At 34.2% G+C, this 14,780-nt stretch overlaps 1 protein-coding gene and 1 non-coding gene across 3 annotated transcripts in view; both read right to left on the bottom strand.

Annotated features, from left to right (window-relative positions):
* NKAIN2 (sodium/potassium transporting ATPase interacting 2) overlaps nucleotides 1-14,780 on the bottom strand; it is an 838,713-nt gene that overhangs the window by 515,341 nt on the left and 308,592 nt on the right. The window lies entirely within an intron of this gene.
* On the bottom strand, nucleotides 9,240-9,346 carry LOC130033916 (U6 spliceosomal RNA). Its single transcript, XR_008794020.1, has one exon. It is a non-coding gene; the product is annotated as a U6 spliceosomal RNA (small nuclear RNA).

The raw sequence follows: 14,780 nt of genomic DNA, 5'->3' as shown, positions 1-14,780 counted from the left end.
ACATCACACTGCATCTCTCTTGAGATGTGGACTTGCATATTTTAATGCCCGTAGGCCCACATGACTGTTTAGGATTCTGAATAAGTCTGTTTTCTTTCTGAAGTATGTAAGGTTAATCTAACTTTCTTCTTTTTTTCCACAATAAAAACACATTTTCTTTTCCTTAAAAAACACATTCAGTTAGAAGTGTAACACACATTTGCATCCTCCTTCCTTGGATGCAACCTTTACAGGTTTTCCTGAGATACAGGTTGTTCAAAGGACTAGCACAAATGTTTTGCATACATGACCCTTTGAGTACTACCAGGATCACTGATATGGAGCTACTCCTGAGCCCTGTAGTGTAGGGCCCCAACTCAAATTAAATAAAGTGAAAAGTGAAAGTTTTGGTGGTTTCCTTTAGTAGATATTCAAGGTCTTTGTTCATATAATGCATCACTTTTTTTACATGTATGTATTTAATGAGGCCATTCCATCTCACTAGAGTTATTATTATATAGGAGCTTATGACCTTCAAATATACATTGACCCTGAATGTCAACTCTTACTGAAAAGGAGGTACATTCCCCCCAAAAGAAAATACAAAGTGAATAAATTTATAACATACATGGGAAAAACAAACTATGGGAAAATCATAAATGTGGCCTCCTATGGTAATCTGGAACTGAAAGAAAAGGAGGATAAAGGGATCTTGCAAATGAAAATTTTTGTAATCTTTCACAATTGCAGTGGATAATTGTCCACATGTGTGTATAGGTTTACCAAAACTCACTGAGTTCTATGATTAAAATTTGTGTCCTGAAAGTCGAGCTTTTTATCTCCATAATAAATCAACGCATATCAGAAACTGAGCATGATTGCTGGTATCATTACCCCTTAAATGAATTATTATGGTATATGTGCTTTTGAAATGAAGCAAAAGGGTTATTTATTGATTTATTAAAAATAATCTTGAAAGAATCCAAGACTTAAATTATCAAAAAGTAAATCTTAACTCATTAAGACCAGACTTCAAGATTTTTGTGTTTGCTCTCAGGGCGGGGGGACGGGGGGGGGGGGGATAAAGGGGTAGACAATAGCCAGAGGTGTTTAGGTTTACTTCTGACTCTGTACTTAGGTGGGGCTTAGGTGACCATATGTGGTGCCAGGAATATAACCCAGGTTGGCTGCTTGAAAGGAAAGTGCCCTACCAGCTGCACTATTGCTCTGTCCCAAGACTTATTTTAATAAGTCAAGTTTTGAATTATTTCGAGTTTTTTTAGATAACTCAACTTGAAGTAATCTTATTGTATTGATTATTAAGTCAAGCCAGCATCTCTTTACAATTTACGAGGCTGTCCAAAATCAAGTTCCTCCCAGTAGCTCTATATTACAAATAACTTTTATCGCACTTACCTCAGCTCCAGCCACATTTGATATTTCCTCTACTTTTAGCACTTGCTACTAAAACTATTCTTTTTCCATATATATATAAATATATATATATATGAGTAAAATTCTCTCAGTTATGAAATCTGCATTTGATGTCGCCCATTCTACAAGTCCTTACCTGATGATTATACATAAAATAGGAAAGCCTCAACACTTTCTAAACAAATTTCTCTTTTCAAAAAATAATTTTATGGCATCTACTACAAATGTAAAATAATTTTTCACTTTGGAAGGTTTCAGTTCTTGTCTCTCATTTGAATGCAAAAATTTGATACCTAATATAGTGATGAACATAGGAAATATTCAGCAAATCAGACTTAATATTTATGTGAATTATTGAGTGGATATCTCTTCATTTCTCTCATTCTGTAATTACAAATTTGATGAGGACAAAGTGAAATGAAGTTATAAAACATATCTCTGAAGAAATATTTCAAGATTTATCTAGATAGAATAATCAATACTTAATGTAGTTTCATTTACCAAGCTCAAATTATTCTGCTTTTACTAAGGTAACAAAATAAACTTTTTAAGTTTTGATTAAAGTAATAGTTTTTATAGTTATAAACCCATAACACTTATCAATTGCCATATTAACACCATTAAATAAATTATCTCATATAAGCAATGTGTCTTCCTTTCTTAAATTGAAGTATACTGCTCTAATTAATAAATTCCCAAGAACAAATAAAATCATAAATTCCTAATAATAGATTTTCTCAAATTGTGTTTCTAACTCATTCACTCACTTTACATTGTCATAGTTAACAGTCTCCTGATAATAGCAAACATCAACTACTCAACCATATTTACAAGAGTCACCGTAATTCTGTACAAACATTATTGGGCATGTAAATAGAGATGAAATCATAATTTAAATAAATCACTTTAACAAACTCAGAACTCCATATATTAGCTACAAAATCTCAAAGGGAATTATTCTTCAAAAAAAATCTCAAAGGAATATCCCCTCTTATGTTTATGTAACATTTTCTGGAGTCACACTTTCCTCCCTGTAATGAGATTAATATGATAGATAAACACACTCTATTTTGGTTCAAATTCCTTCTCTAAAATGTGTAAATGGTAGGATCTTGAGTAAGCTATTTAACTCCTTCTTCTTTAATATCTAAACTTTATAAAAGAAACTGAAAAAGTATCTTGATTACTAGTAGTAAAGATAATGAAGTGGAAAAACTGGATCTAAAGTATTTAACCAAATGTGCTTATCTCAGGACCTACAATTATAAAATAACACAATTGTGCTTTCTGTCCTTTTTATTTATCTTTTTTTACCAATTAATTTTTTGGTGGGCCAGAGCGATAGCATAGCGGAAAGGGCATTTGCCTTGAACTCGGCCAACCTGGGTTTGATTCCTTCACCTCTCTTGGAGAGCCCAGCAAGCTACCGAGAGTATTTCACCCCCACAGCAAACCCTGGCAAGCTACCTGTAAGTATTCGATATGCCAAAAAAAAAAAAAACAATAACAATTAAGTCTCACAATGCAGACATTACTGTTGCCTGCTTGGAGCAAATCGATGAACAATGGGAGGACAGTGGATAATGCAGTGCAATTATTTGGCATTATCATAGACAAATATGGAAATAATGACAAATTCTATTTATGTCAGAAAGCAAGTCTTGATGGAAGTGAATTTATACATGCATTTAATCCCTTCACTTATTTATATTACTACATATAAAAAGAAATAATATGTAATTTACAGATCTTAGCAATTTTAAATATCATCATATGACTATAAGAAATGACTAATAAAACCACCCTAGATGTCATTACTACTTTTTAATGTTGCATTATTCATAATTTAAAGGTATAAAAACAATATTTTAATGCTTTATAGTCAATGAAAACTTATTTTAAATGTGATATTTAGTAGGAAAACTTCTAAAATTTCAACATTTAGTAGCTGCCTTTCAAATAGGTTTGGGTTATTGGATAAATAAATTCTTTTAAATTCAGGGTCAGAACTTCTTTAGCTCTAAAATAATATTTTTGAGATAGTTCTAATTAGCTTGTTTTATTGTTGATACTGATATTAAAAACTTAATGAAATATTAAAATAATAGATCCTAGAAGACAAAGCAGGCATAATTTTTATTATTGATAGGATGAAACCATTGCCCATTCTCTCAGGAATTTTTTTTTAGAACTTGGAAGTAAGCAAGTGGGCCTGGAGTGATAGCACAGCAGGTAGGGAGTTTGCCTTGCACGCCGCTGACCCGGGTTCAATTCTCAGCATCCCATATGGTCCCTCAGCACTGCCAGGAGTGATTCCTGAGTGCAGATCCAGGAGTAACCCCTGTGCATTGCCGGGTGTGACCCAAAAAGCAAAAAAAAAATTAAAAATAAAAGTAGGCACACATACTTCATAATATGTTGTACTATTTACTAAAGTTCTTTAATTTCAGTCACAATATATTTTCATGTAGCCAAATTGCTGTCAATTATACATTAGTGCTCAGAGAAGGAACAGGAGCAAAACCTGGTTTCTTCTCACTGCAATTTATCCAGATAGCTTTGAAAGTTTTGTTACATATGTGTAGGCAATTTTTACCACAAACCATTTACTATATTTTGATTTTATGGATAACCAATCTAACAGTTATTTGTTCAAGGCCTAGCTTTATAAAAAAATTAGAATGTAATAAATTAGTTCATGGATATCCAATCCACTGTTTTCTGAATATAATGTCACACAATCAGTAAGTTTCTAGGCACTCTACAGAAATCCACTTATAATCAAATGATCAAAGAAGGATGATCAAATCACACATTTAAAACAGTGTTGTGTCAGTTTTCTCATAAGTAAACCAAAAGCAATGGGACAACTACCAATGTTCTAAAAAATTTTATTTCAGGTTTGACACAAGTAAGGGCTATTTAAATGCTCAATTACATTTTCTTTGTTGCATTATAGTTCTTTTTAAAAGGAAGCAATCGATTGAAGTGAAAGTGCTATAAAGGGTATTTGAAGAAGCACTATAAATTCACAAAGACATGCTCAGGGAATTGCCCAACACACAGTCATAGTCTTCACTTCAGTATTGTTGTAGATCAATATAGATGAATCCAAAAAGAGACATAAGCCCATCAATTTACAAAACAGAAAACTGTTCTGTGTCAAAATCACCACATTCCCACTTTGAACACTCTTCTACCATTTAGTCAGTGATTACCTCACCTCTGTGTCTGTTGTCCCAAGCACTTCACATGAGTTCAACTTTCAGATCAGACTATTCCAAATTTCTAAGAAAGGCTAACAGTTGATGAGAGCATCCTCATCCAAACTTCTGGCCCTTCATCTCTTATCTTGGTTTGTTTTGTTTAAGTGTTGATGTCATACCCAGTGATGATCAGAACTCACTCCTAGCTCTGAACTCAGGAATCACTCCTGGTGGACTAGGGGTACCATATAGGGTACAAAGATGGAAGCTGGGTAGACAGCATGCAAAGAAGAGCCCTTTCCAGTGTAGTATAGTTGTAGCCACAAATATTTTTCATTGCTGTTGGATGCCAAAATCCAGAATGAAATTTGATTTCTAGAGTGAAGTATGAGATGCTCAGTCACAATGACCAGCATTAAAATTAGGCTCACGAATTTTTACGTCCAACTATACTATGAAATCTGATTACATAAGATTACATACATACTAAGGTTACATAGTAGTCTGTGTCAATAAATAGTAGCACTGATACCACCTCCTGCATACACAAACAATTGCATTTCTCTGCCCCTCTACTGAAAAGTTCCATTTCCTAGGTTCTCGGAATTGACTTCCTTCCCCACTCAGTCTAATTCTTCCCATCAGATAAGAGTCTGCCCCACCATTTCTCTTCAAAGAAATTAAATTCTGCGCCAAAATTGTCAATTTTCTAGGAACAAATCTTGCCATCTGTCTGCATAGTAAATGCTAGGTCATCCTTTGAATACTCTCCCTATCTATTCCAGTATCTTGATTCAGAAAGCTTTTGGAATTGGAATTCAGTGAGTTTTGTCTCACAGAAGCTGTGTATAGACTTCCTGATTGATACAAGCTCTGTGAACAAATCTGTTTAGTCTTCACACGCCTTGATGTGTAGTATTCTGTTCAGCCTCCTTTTACACAAGTAAAATCTACACTTTATTCTGAGTAAAACTAACACCCTAAGTCAGTTTTATTCATTCTAAGCCCATCACTTAGTTTGTGATATATACACCAATCCATGGATCACAAAAGTTTTGTTCCAGAACCTTAAAATTATATCTGATTTTTGCCTTCCACACCATGTACCATGTACTCTTATCTTGTGAGAGAAACACACACACACACACACACACACACACACACACACACACACACAGCATTCCACAGCAAATGAAAGGCTGGTTGGTTCTTAACTTCAAATCACTGTATCACTGTCATCCGGGTATTCATCAATTTACTCGAGTAGGCAACAGTAACGTCTCCATTCATCCCAGCCCTGAGATTTTAGCAGCCTCTCCTTACTCATCTTTCCCAACACTACCGTATTGGAGGCTTTTTCAGGGTCAGGGGAATGTGGCCCATTTTTGATACTGTTTTTGGCATATCGAAAATGCCATAGTTAGCTTGCCAGGCTCTGCTATATAACTCCAAATGAATGAAGTAAATAAACAACAATAAGTTTTGTCTAGAAGTATAACATTATATTAATGAAGATGAAACTTCCTGATAGTCTGTGCCCAATAATGATCTAGGTAACAGGATGCTTGTGAGTTCCTAGTTGTTTACTCTTAGAGACATTATGCCTAAGTCATAGTCTTCCTTCTGGCCAACTTGTGGCCTAAAATAGAACGGTAATTAACATAGCCTGCTGGTTCAAAGCTCCTGGCTAGATTTCTCATGTTCTTTTCCTCAGGTGTCTGAGAACATCCATTTTAAGAGAGAACAATTTTTTTTCAGGATTCCAGATTTCGAGTCATCATACTTTTGTTAGTGAAACACCATGAGGTACAGTTGTATATTTACAAATTTTTTTGAGCTTGGGTTTCGATTATACAATGATCAAACGCCCATCCCTCCATCAGTGCCCTTTTTCCACCACCACGGGTCCCAGTATCCCTCCCACCCCCCACCCCCCATCCCACCCTGCCTCTGTGGCAGGGTATTCCCTTTTGTTCTCTCTCTCCCTTTGGGTGCTGTCCTTTGCAAAAGAGGCATTGAGTGGCAATCATGTTTGTTCTATAGTCTACTTTCAGCATGCTTCTCCCAACCTAGGAGGATTCTCCCAACACCCTTTATTTGGTGCTCCTTTCTCTATCTGAGCTCCCTTTTCCCCTAGAATGTGTGGCTGGCATCCAAGCCATGGAGTGTATAACTGAAACGCAAGCACAAAAATTTGTAAGCCTACAACTGTACCTCATGCTGTTTCCCTAATAAAAATTAAAAAAAAGAAAAATGATGTGACCATAACAAAATGTAATAATAAAGATTGAGTTGATTTTATTACATATATGCATAATATTTATATTATAATTACTAAGTGATCAGTATTTTAGGAAACTAAAAATGGCACTCTAAATCCTCCTATCAGTTCTCTCACAGCTTGACACTGTCTACACACTGCTCTGAAATACCCACACTCACACACATAAGAACATATATGAATATAGTATTCTTATGGTTTTAATGGTTAGACAATAATTAGATAGCGATTGTCTGATCATTGTTTTTTATAAAAACATATGACAATAGGCAATTTTACTATATCAGTAAATTATACTCCTAAAGCAGAAAGCAAAGCATTCCAGTATAACCGTAACATCTTCCTGTTCTTTGTCTCCCACAAATTCAGACAGAACCCCACCTCTTTGGGTTCCCTTGCCATTGACGAGGTTGTAACACTGAATAGGTTATAATCAATATGCCAATTCTGTTTGTGGATGAGGACGGATGATGTTAGAGGACAATCAGAGTAGAATCTACACGCCAAAAAAAGGGCAGTCAGAAATTAAGGTCTCACAAGTGTAAAACACCCATAATTGGTTTACTGATTATAAGAAAGCATAACTCTATAATTTAAACTGTCCTGTGTGATACCAACATCTTATACGAGCAAGATATTTTTATCTTTCTTTTCAGGTGTACCATGAGATAAATATGTGACAGTAAATCGCTTCTTTGCCATCAACATTTTTACACTCATGTCTTTAAAAGAATTTTTCTATGTTCAGATTTAAATGAATATTTACATAAGTCATTCAATTTGCTGATAAATATTTTGTGATGTGAGGATGTTGAAATACATGATGATTGTTTGTAAACACTAGACACTAAAAAAAATTATTTTAAGTTCCACATAAGCCAATTGACAGGAATGACCCATATACACTTGGAAGGCAAAAGTATATTTTAGGGAGCTATATATACTTCTCAAATGTGATTTAAAAAAAAACAACTTTTTTTTAATAGTACTTTCTAAACCACATGCCTTCTCTATAAACTTCATTAACAGTGTTCCTTTCTAGATTTAAATTACTTTCTAACTTCATTACTTATCCTACAGACACTCTTAAAAATAGTTAATTCAAAGGAAGCACTCAAGCATCCCTTTATGTCTCAAGGATCAGACTATCTTGTGAAAAACAGTAAGTGGTTTTGTCAGGTGTTGGACGAGGAAAAAATTTCTGCAGCAAACAATAAACCATCTCCAATTTTTACATGCAAAAGAAAATTTCTTGAACTTACACTTTATTTAAATGTAATCACAATCATCAGGTTTTTAAAAATCAAGACATCTTTTCTAGAAGATAATGTGTATTTAGAAGAGAACATTACTGACAGCAATTGGTCTACTACAATTGGTCTACCACAGAGAGCAACGAACTTACACATTATTTTTTATTTCTTAGTGTCTGACAGCACAACGGGTAGGGTGTTTGCTTTGCACATGGCCAACTTGGGTTCAATTCCTCAATCCCTCTCGGAGAGCCCGGCAAGCTACCGAGAATATCCCGCCCACGTGGCAGATCCTGGCAAGCTCACCGTGACATATTCGACATGCCAAAAACAGCAACAAGTCTCACAATGGAGATGTTATCAGTGCCTGCTCAAGCAAATTGATGAACAACTGGAGGACAGTGCTACAGCGTCTAAAGAGGCATACTTATTGAAAAATTCTATTAAAATTGAATTATTGTGAGACCACTGTTTTAAACCAGTTTGCTTCTAACAAACAGTCTCAACAGTATATATATTTCATAGTATATATATTTAAATAGCATATATTTATGCCAGCCATAATATGACTTTTAATGTTTATAAAGTAAAAAAAAAACTACAAAGACTGAATATCTTTATATTGGTATCTGTAATGAAAATTTTTCTAATCCAATACCATGGATATTATTTCTGTTTGTCCTCTTCTAGAAAGAGTACAATTTGGATATTAAAGAAAGATCTATGCTTTAGGGTCAGGTAATCTAAATTGAAATTTTATTTTTACATTTTAGACTTTGTAAATTGTGATTAAGTTACTAAAATTCCTGCCTTTTCTGTATTTAATAATATCAGGTAACAATGGTTATTATATTTCACATTGCTGTAAAGGTTAAATGGGATAACATTCCTAAAGGACATACTGCATGCCAGATAATAAATGCATCATTTTATGCTTATAATTTTTTTTAAGATAGAAAGATTTTTATTAATGACCCCAACCATATTTCTTTAGATACAGGAGTTTTGAACTCAAATACTTAGGAGAAAACAAGTTAAGATTGCATTATCCTGCAACTCATTGCAAAATATTGTAACATATTGCAAAAAAATATGGAATAATTCAGGAATTTGCATGTCATCCTTGCGCAGGGGTCATGCTAATCTTCTCTGTATTGTTCCAATTTTAGCATATGTGCTGCCAAAGTTATAACTTTTAAAGTATACTAATATGTTTTTTTTAATCTCTGAAATAGCATTTTTTCCTTTCAGTTTGTAAATCAGTTTGCTAACACTACATCAATTGGAATATCCATTAATTCTCTAAAATTGGATATTTGTACTTCTCCAGGAAATAGAATGAGGCAACAGGATAAGCATATTATTAGTAGTTTCAATTTTCATCTCTACGAATTTGGGTGTATTCTTTTTCAAAATAAATAATTAAAAGTAAAATACATTCTCTTTCATTTTCAGTTACATAATTTTTTTAGCCTCATTAAAGACTTAAAAAATTATTTTATTCTTTTTCATTTATGTTTTCCAAAGTAACATTGGCTTACAAGAGTGCAGATGTGGTCTTCCTGCTTTAGAAATACAATGTTATCACTTCCCAAACATTGCCAAAGTGCCAATTCCCTCCAACTTGACTTATGTTTATTTTGTTTATGTTTATCGAGAAACATCTCTAAGCAGCTATACGTGAGACTGTCTAATGCCCAGTAAAATTCAATGAAGGATTTTTTTATGGGAGAGACAAATACAGGGTAAGTCTTTGAATTATTCAGAAGAGAAAGGATTTCTAAATAATATAATCAAAGCTATAAATGGCATGGTGTTTAATTGAGATTAAAAACAATTTAGGATTAGAAGAGCATAGGTATGAGTAATAGTAGAATACTTAGGCATTATACTATTTCACTTCAATAAAAAATCTAATGCAGCAGGTTTCCAGGTGTGTATCATATGAAAGCTAAGTTTTTCCAAAAGGCCATAGAAGGGCCAGAAAAAAACACTAATGGAAGAAATGGAAAAGTATACTTTAACAGTTCTGTTTGGTTAATAACTTCAGGCAGTCCTTTACAAAATTTTGCAGAACACCATAAGAAATGTAATGAAAACCTAGTAGTTGTACTATTTCACCTAACTTGCAATCAGTGTAGCAAGCAGATGCTATTACTTATTCAAGTGAAAATCATTACTCACTTCATTAGACCAGTGTGTGTGTGTGTGTGTGTGTGTGTGTGTGTGTGTGTGTGTGTTTTAAGAAACAAGTGTTAAAAAAGGGAACCCAGGGGGCCGGAGCAATAGCACAGAAGGTAGGGCATGTGCCTTGCACGCAGACAACCCAGGTTTGATCACTGGCATCCCATACGGTCCCCTGAGCACCGCCAGGAATGATTCCTGAGTGCAAAGCCGGGAATAACCCCTGTTTTTTTTTTTTTTTGATCCAAGCTTTTTCTACCATTTTACTTTCCATTCTTGGCTTCTTGCTCACAGAGGAATAATTTGCTTGATCTACCCAGGGTAATAAGATATTCTTCCAAATCACAGCAAAGATATCCCTGGGCTAGGAATATATACATATGTATTTTCACATGAAAGCTTGAAAACAAAGGCAACACAACTTTAGATTTTGATTTTTAGCCATTAGCCCAGATGTTATAACAGTATATTTAAAAAATACCCAGGGGAATGAGCAAAGCTTGATTTTTAATGCAAACAAGCTAGTTGAAAAATATGATCACTTCATATAATATTACAAAGCAATAAAATAAAAGGAAGGCCCCAAGGACTTAGTTATTATATATTCATAGAGTTTATCTCAGAAAGGGTGATTATATATTTACTAATGTAAGTGGAGTGCAGTTAAAAATTCTATGTCTACTATTTCTGTCAAAATTATGTAGATGATGAAACATATTTGAGCAAACTTTAATACATATTATAATAAAATCAGGTTTTGAAGAACAAAATTCTCATTCTGCTTATTCTACGTATACTTTAAAAGATTGTATATATATAGATTTCCATATCAATAATATAAGTTAATATTTTGAATTTAAAAATGAATCATTGCATACAATATATAAATGTGTGCGAGGCCTAATCTATTGGTGCTTAAGAAACCTGGGGACATCCCAAGTGCCCTTGGAGACCAAAAGAGTCACATGTGGTCATATAAAGGGGCACACACAATGTCTGAAATGGAGCATAGTGTCATGCACATGTTACTTATGTGCTCTACCACTTAATCTCTCTCCCTGGTAACAAAATATAAATCTTTAAGTGTGATTACAAGACTTTTATGCCAAGTCAGAAGATTTCATATGATTATATGAATTGGAGGTAGACTTTTCAGCTGTAACATGCATAGGTTTTATTCATGGGTACAATCAAGGAAAACATACAACATCAGTTGAATTCGATGAAATGAACTGATGTCGGTAAGAACATTAATGACATAAGTGAAAATGTTCAAAATCATCCAAGTGCTTTCTTCTACCAAAACTTTTATGGAAGCTCTAGGTTGACATTATATGCAGTTACTGGTTTTCAACCATTCTGCTCACCTGAAATTAATTAAGAAAAATTAAATTCTCCAAGATGTTTATTTTAATAATGTCATTGGTATAAATGGAATGTTTTGTGACTCTAAAATTCATGAAAAAGCCTTCATATCCTATATGATAGAAACTTGGACATGGCTACTTTGTAATGTGGTCATAAAGGTAGTCTTAATGCAGCCTCTATGGCAAATGGCTCCTCCAATGGATTAAGGTACCAAAGTTCATGGCTCACTTGCTCACTCACCATACATCCCACTATAACTCATTTTTCCCCTCTTAATTTATTTCTCTCTCTCCTTCTTCTCTGGTTCAACCTCCTCTCCTCCTTTCTCTGATCTTTCTATTTCCCCTTCTCCTCCCACTCAAACATCTGTCTAGAAAAAAAGAGAACCCATATTAAAAACTTGACCTTGTAGACACCATGATCTCAGTTTTCTTGACTTCTGCGAATTCTCCTGAAATAAATGCTCCTTTTAAGCTACAAGGCTGTGCTTATTTCATTGGAACAGACTGCATAAAGACTACTACTTGTTCAATTTAATAACATTTTAATTTTCCAGGTAAGTTGAAGATTAAGGAAGTAGGTGCTCTGTACCTTATTTATACTAACACAGATAATAAGTGGAGACAAGCATCTGGAAATCAATTATTCTAACTTAATGAAAAAGTAGCACATGCAAATATTTTATACAGATAAGATATACTGATCCTTTAGAATGTGTTAAGGAATTTTCTGTATCTGAGAATGGCCTAGTCTTTCTAGTAAATGGGTAAAAGTATATGGGAATATAAAAGTATATTTGAACTTGATTTATTTGATTTCATAAATTGAGCTCCAAATTCCCTCATTGTATAATGTATATTACATATACTAGATTGAGTGACATCACCTAGAATGTGAATCCTTGGAGTTAGGTTGACTGAAGAACTGAGAGTAAAATAATAATAATAATAAATCCCATACCTTTAATTAGCTAGAGACCAATTCCTGTAGTTCCCAAATATGATTCATGCTCTTTCCTGCACTCTTGATGTTATTCTTAGATTTTAATTTTTAAAACAGTAAAGAAAACATCTAGCACCTAGAATTTTGTACATTTTTAAGTATAGTATTTCAGAGAACTCAATGTAATTACAGATATTCTGGGAATAAAGGTAAAGGTAAAGGTAAAGGCCCTCCTGTTGATCGTCGATTTGCTCGAGCGGGCCCAGTAACGTCTCCATTGGAGCCTTGTTGTTACTGTGTCTGGCATATCGAATACTCTCGGTAGCTTGCCGGGCTCTCCGAGAGGGGCGGAGGAATCGAACTCGGGTTGGCCATGTTGGCCGCTTGTAAGGCGAACGCCCTACCTGCTGTGCTATCGCTCCAGCCTTATTCTGGGAATAAAAAACAACAACAACAAAAATACTAGGCCAACTTTCTCCAATAAGATTAATTAAACTTTCTATAACAAAATTAACTAAAAATATAGCAGAATTTTGGGCACACATGAGAAACAAGGGTATATAGCACACAAATATATTTCATCCTCATGTAATGTACTCTATGTGAGGAAAAGAACTTCAAATGTAGTAAACAACTAAGACTAAAGCTCTAGCTTTTTGGTAGTTTTAAATTATAGAGATCTAGTAGAAGTGAAATTGAAAAAAAGAAAGTTACATATTCACAAGATAAGAAGACAAATATTTCTCAAAGCAGTGTTTGTATTTGGGGCCAAAAAAAAAAAAAAAAAACCTCTGTATCATGCTTGCTCTGGGATAGATTGAGATCACCTAACAGTTCTATGCAAACAGAGTAAAGCAGGAGAAAAACAAAAACCCATTTCATATATCAAAAATGCTTGTTTGTCAGTTAAAGTCAGGGCATTAAAATCACATAAACATTGATAGCTGTATTTCCTTTCCTTCAGTAAAGAATAATCCCTAGAAAACAGATGACACTGGAAAAAACCCATTTATCACTCTTGCTTCTTGAAGAATTATTCTAGGAGTTCACTTATTCAAAAGCATGAATAGGGTTGTAGTGATTGCTATCCAAATACCTATGTTAATCTTTATATACTTTTCCTTATACTTCTATTCTTTAGCGTGTTTCCAGGCTAAAGAAAATAATGCAGTCAATAGACTAAACCTATGCACTTTGCTAGACTCGTGGAGTTTAAGAAACTACATTTACTTAAACGTATTCATTGGGCTGGAGCGATAGCACAGCGGGTAGGGCGTTCGCCTTACAAGCGGCCAACATGGCCGACCCGAGTTCGATTCCTCCGCCCCTCTCGGAGAGCCCGGCAAGCTACCGAGAGTATTCGATATGCCAGACACAGTAACAACAAAGTCTCCAATGGAGACGTTACTGGGCCCGCTCGAGCAAATCGACGATCAACGGGAGGGCCTTTACCTTTTACTTTTTATTCATTAGGAAGGTATATAAAAGTATATACATTTTTGAATCTTGAGGAAGTCAGGATAGCATCTACCCCTCTATGTCTACTTAATGGGTTACTGTAAAAGTTATCTTTGAGTATGTTAATAATAGAAGAAAATATTTATTGAATACTTGAATATTTACTATGCACTAGGTACTACTTTATATTTTTCACTATGACTTACTTTAATCCTCATAATAATCATATTAGGTAAAGGTTAATTGTCTTGCTACAAAGTTTCATAGCTCTTTGGGAGTGGATCCCAGAAGTGAACCCATGCAGTATGGCTTTAGAACTCATATTTTCACATTGTTTATATCTTGCAACCATAGCAGAAGCATCATTATAATCAACTGCTCATCCAAACTGTCTGACCCGAACTTTTATATTTATTTTTCTACTTTGACATCTATTCATGTTTCTAAAGACATATACACCAAATCAAATTTGAATGTGTAGATTTGAGAAAGGAGTTCAATGATTTCAAATAAGCTTTAAAAAATTTCCAGTGAGAGCATGCAGTTAAGAGCTGCACAACATTTATAACATTTAAGCTGATGAGAATTAGAACTATAAGATTTTAAAATTCATACTGGCAGGAAGCTGCAAGCAGTGATGATAAAAGAAAACAAAATGATGCAAATTTAAGTGGA

This window comes from Sorex fumeus, unplaced genomic scaffold (genome assembly GCF_029834395.1).
Source record: "Sorex fumeus unplaced genomic scaffold, SorFum_2.1 ptg000054l, whole genome shotgun sequence".
Classification (NCBI taxonomy): domain Eukaryota; kingdom Metazoa; phylum Chordata; class Mammalia; order Eulipotyphla; family Soricidae; genus Sorex; species Sorex fumeus.
This window is presented reverse-complemented; position numbering and strand designations above follow the sequence as displayed.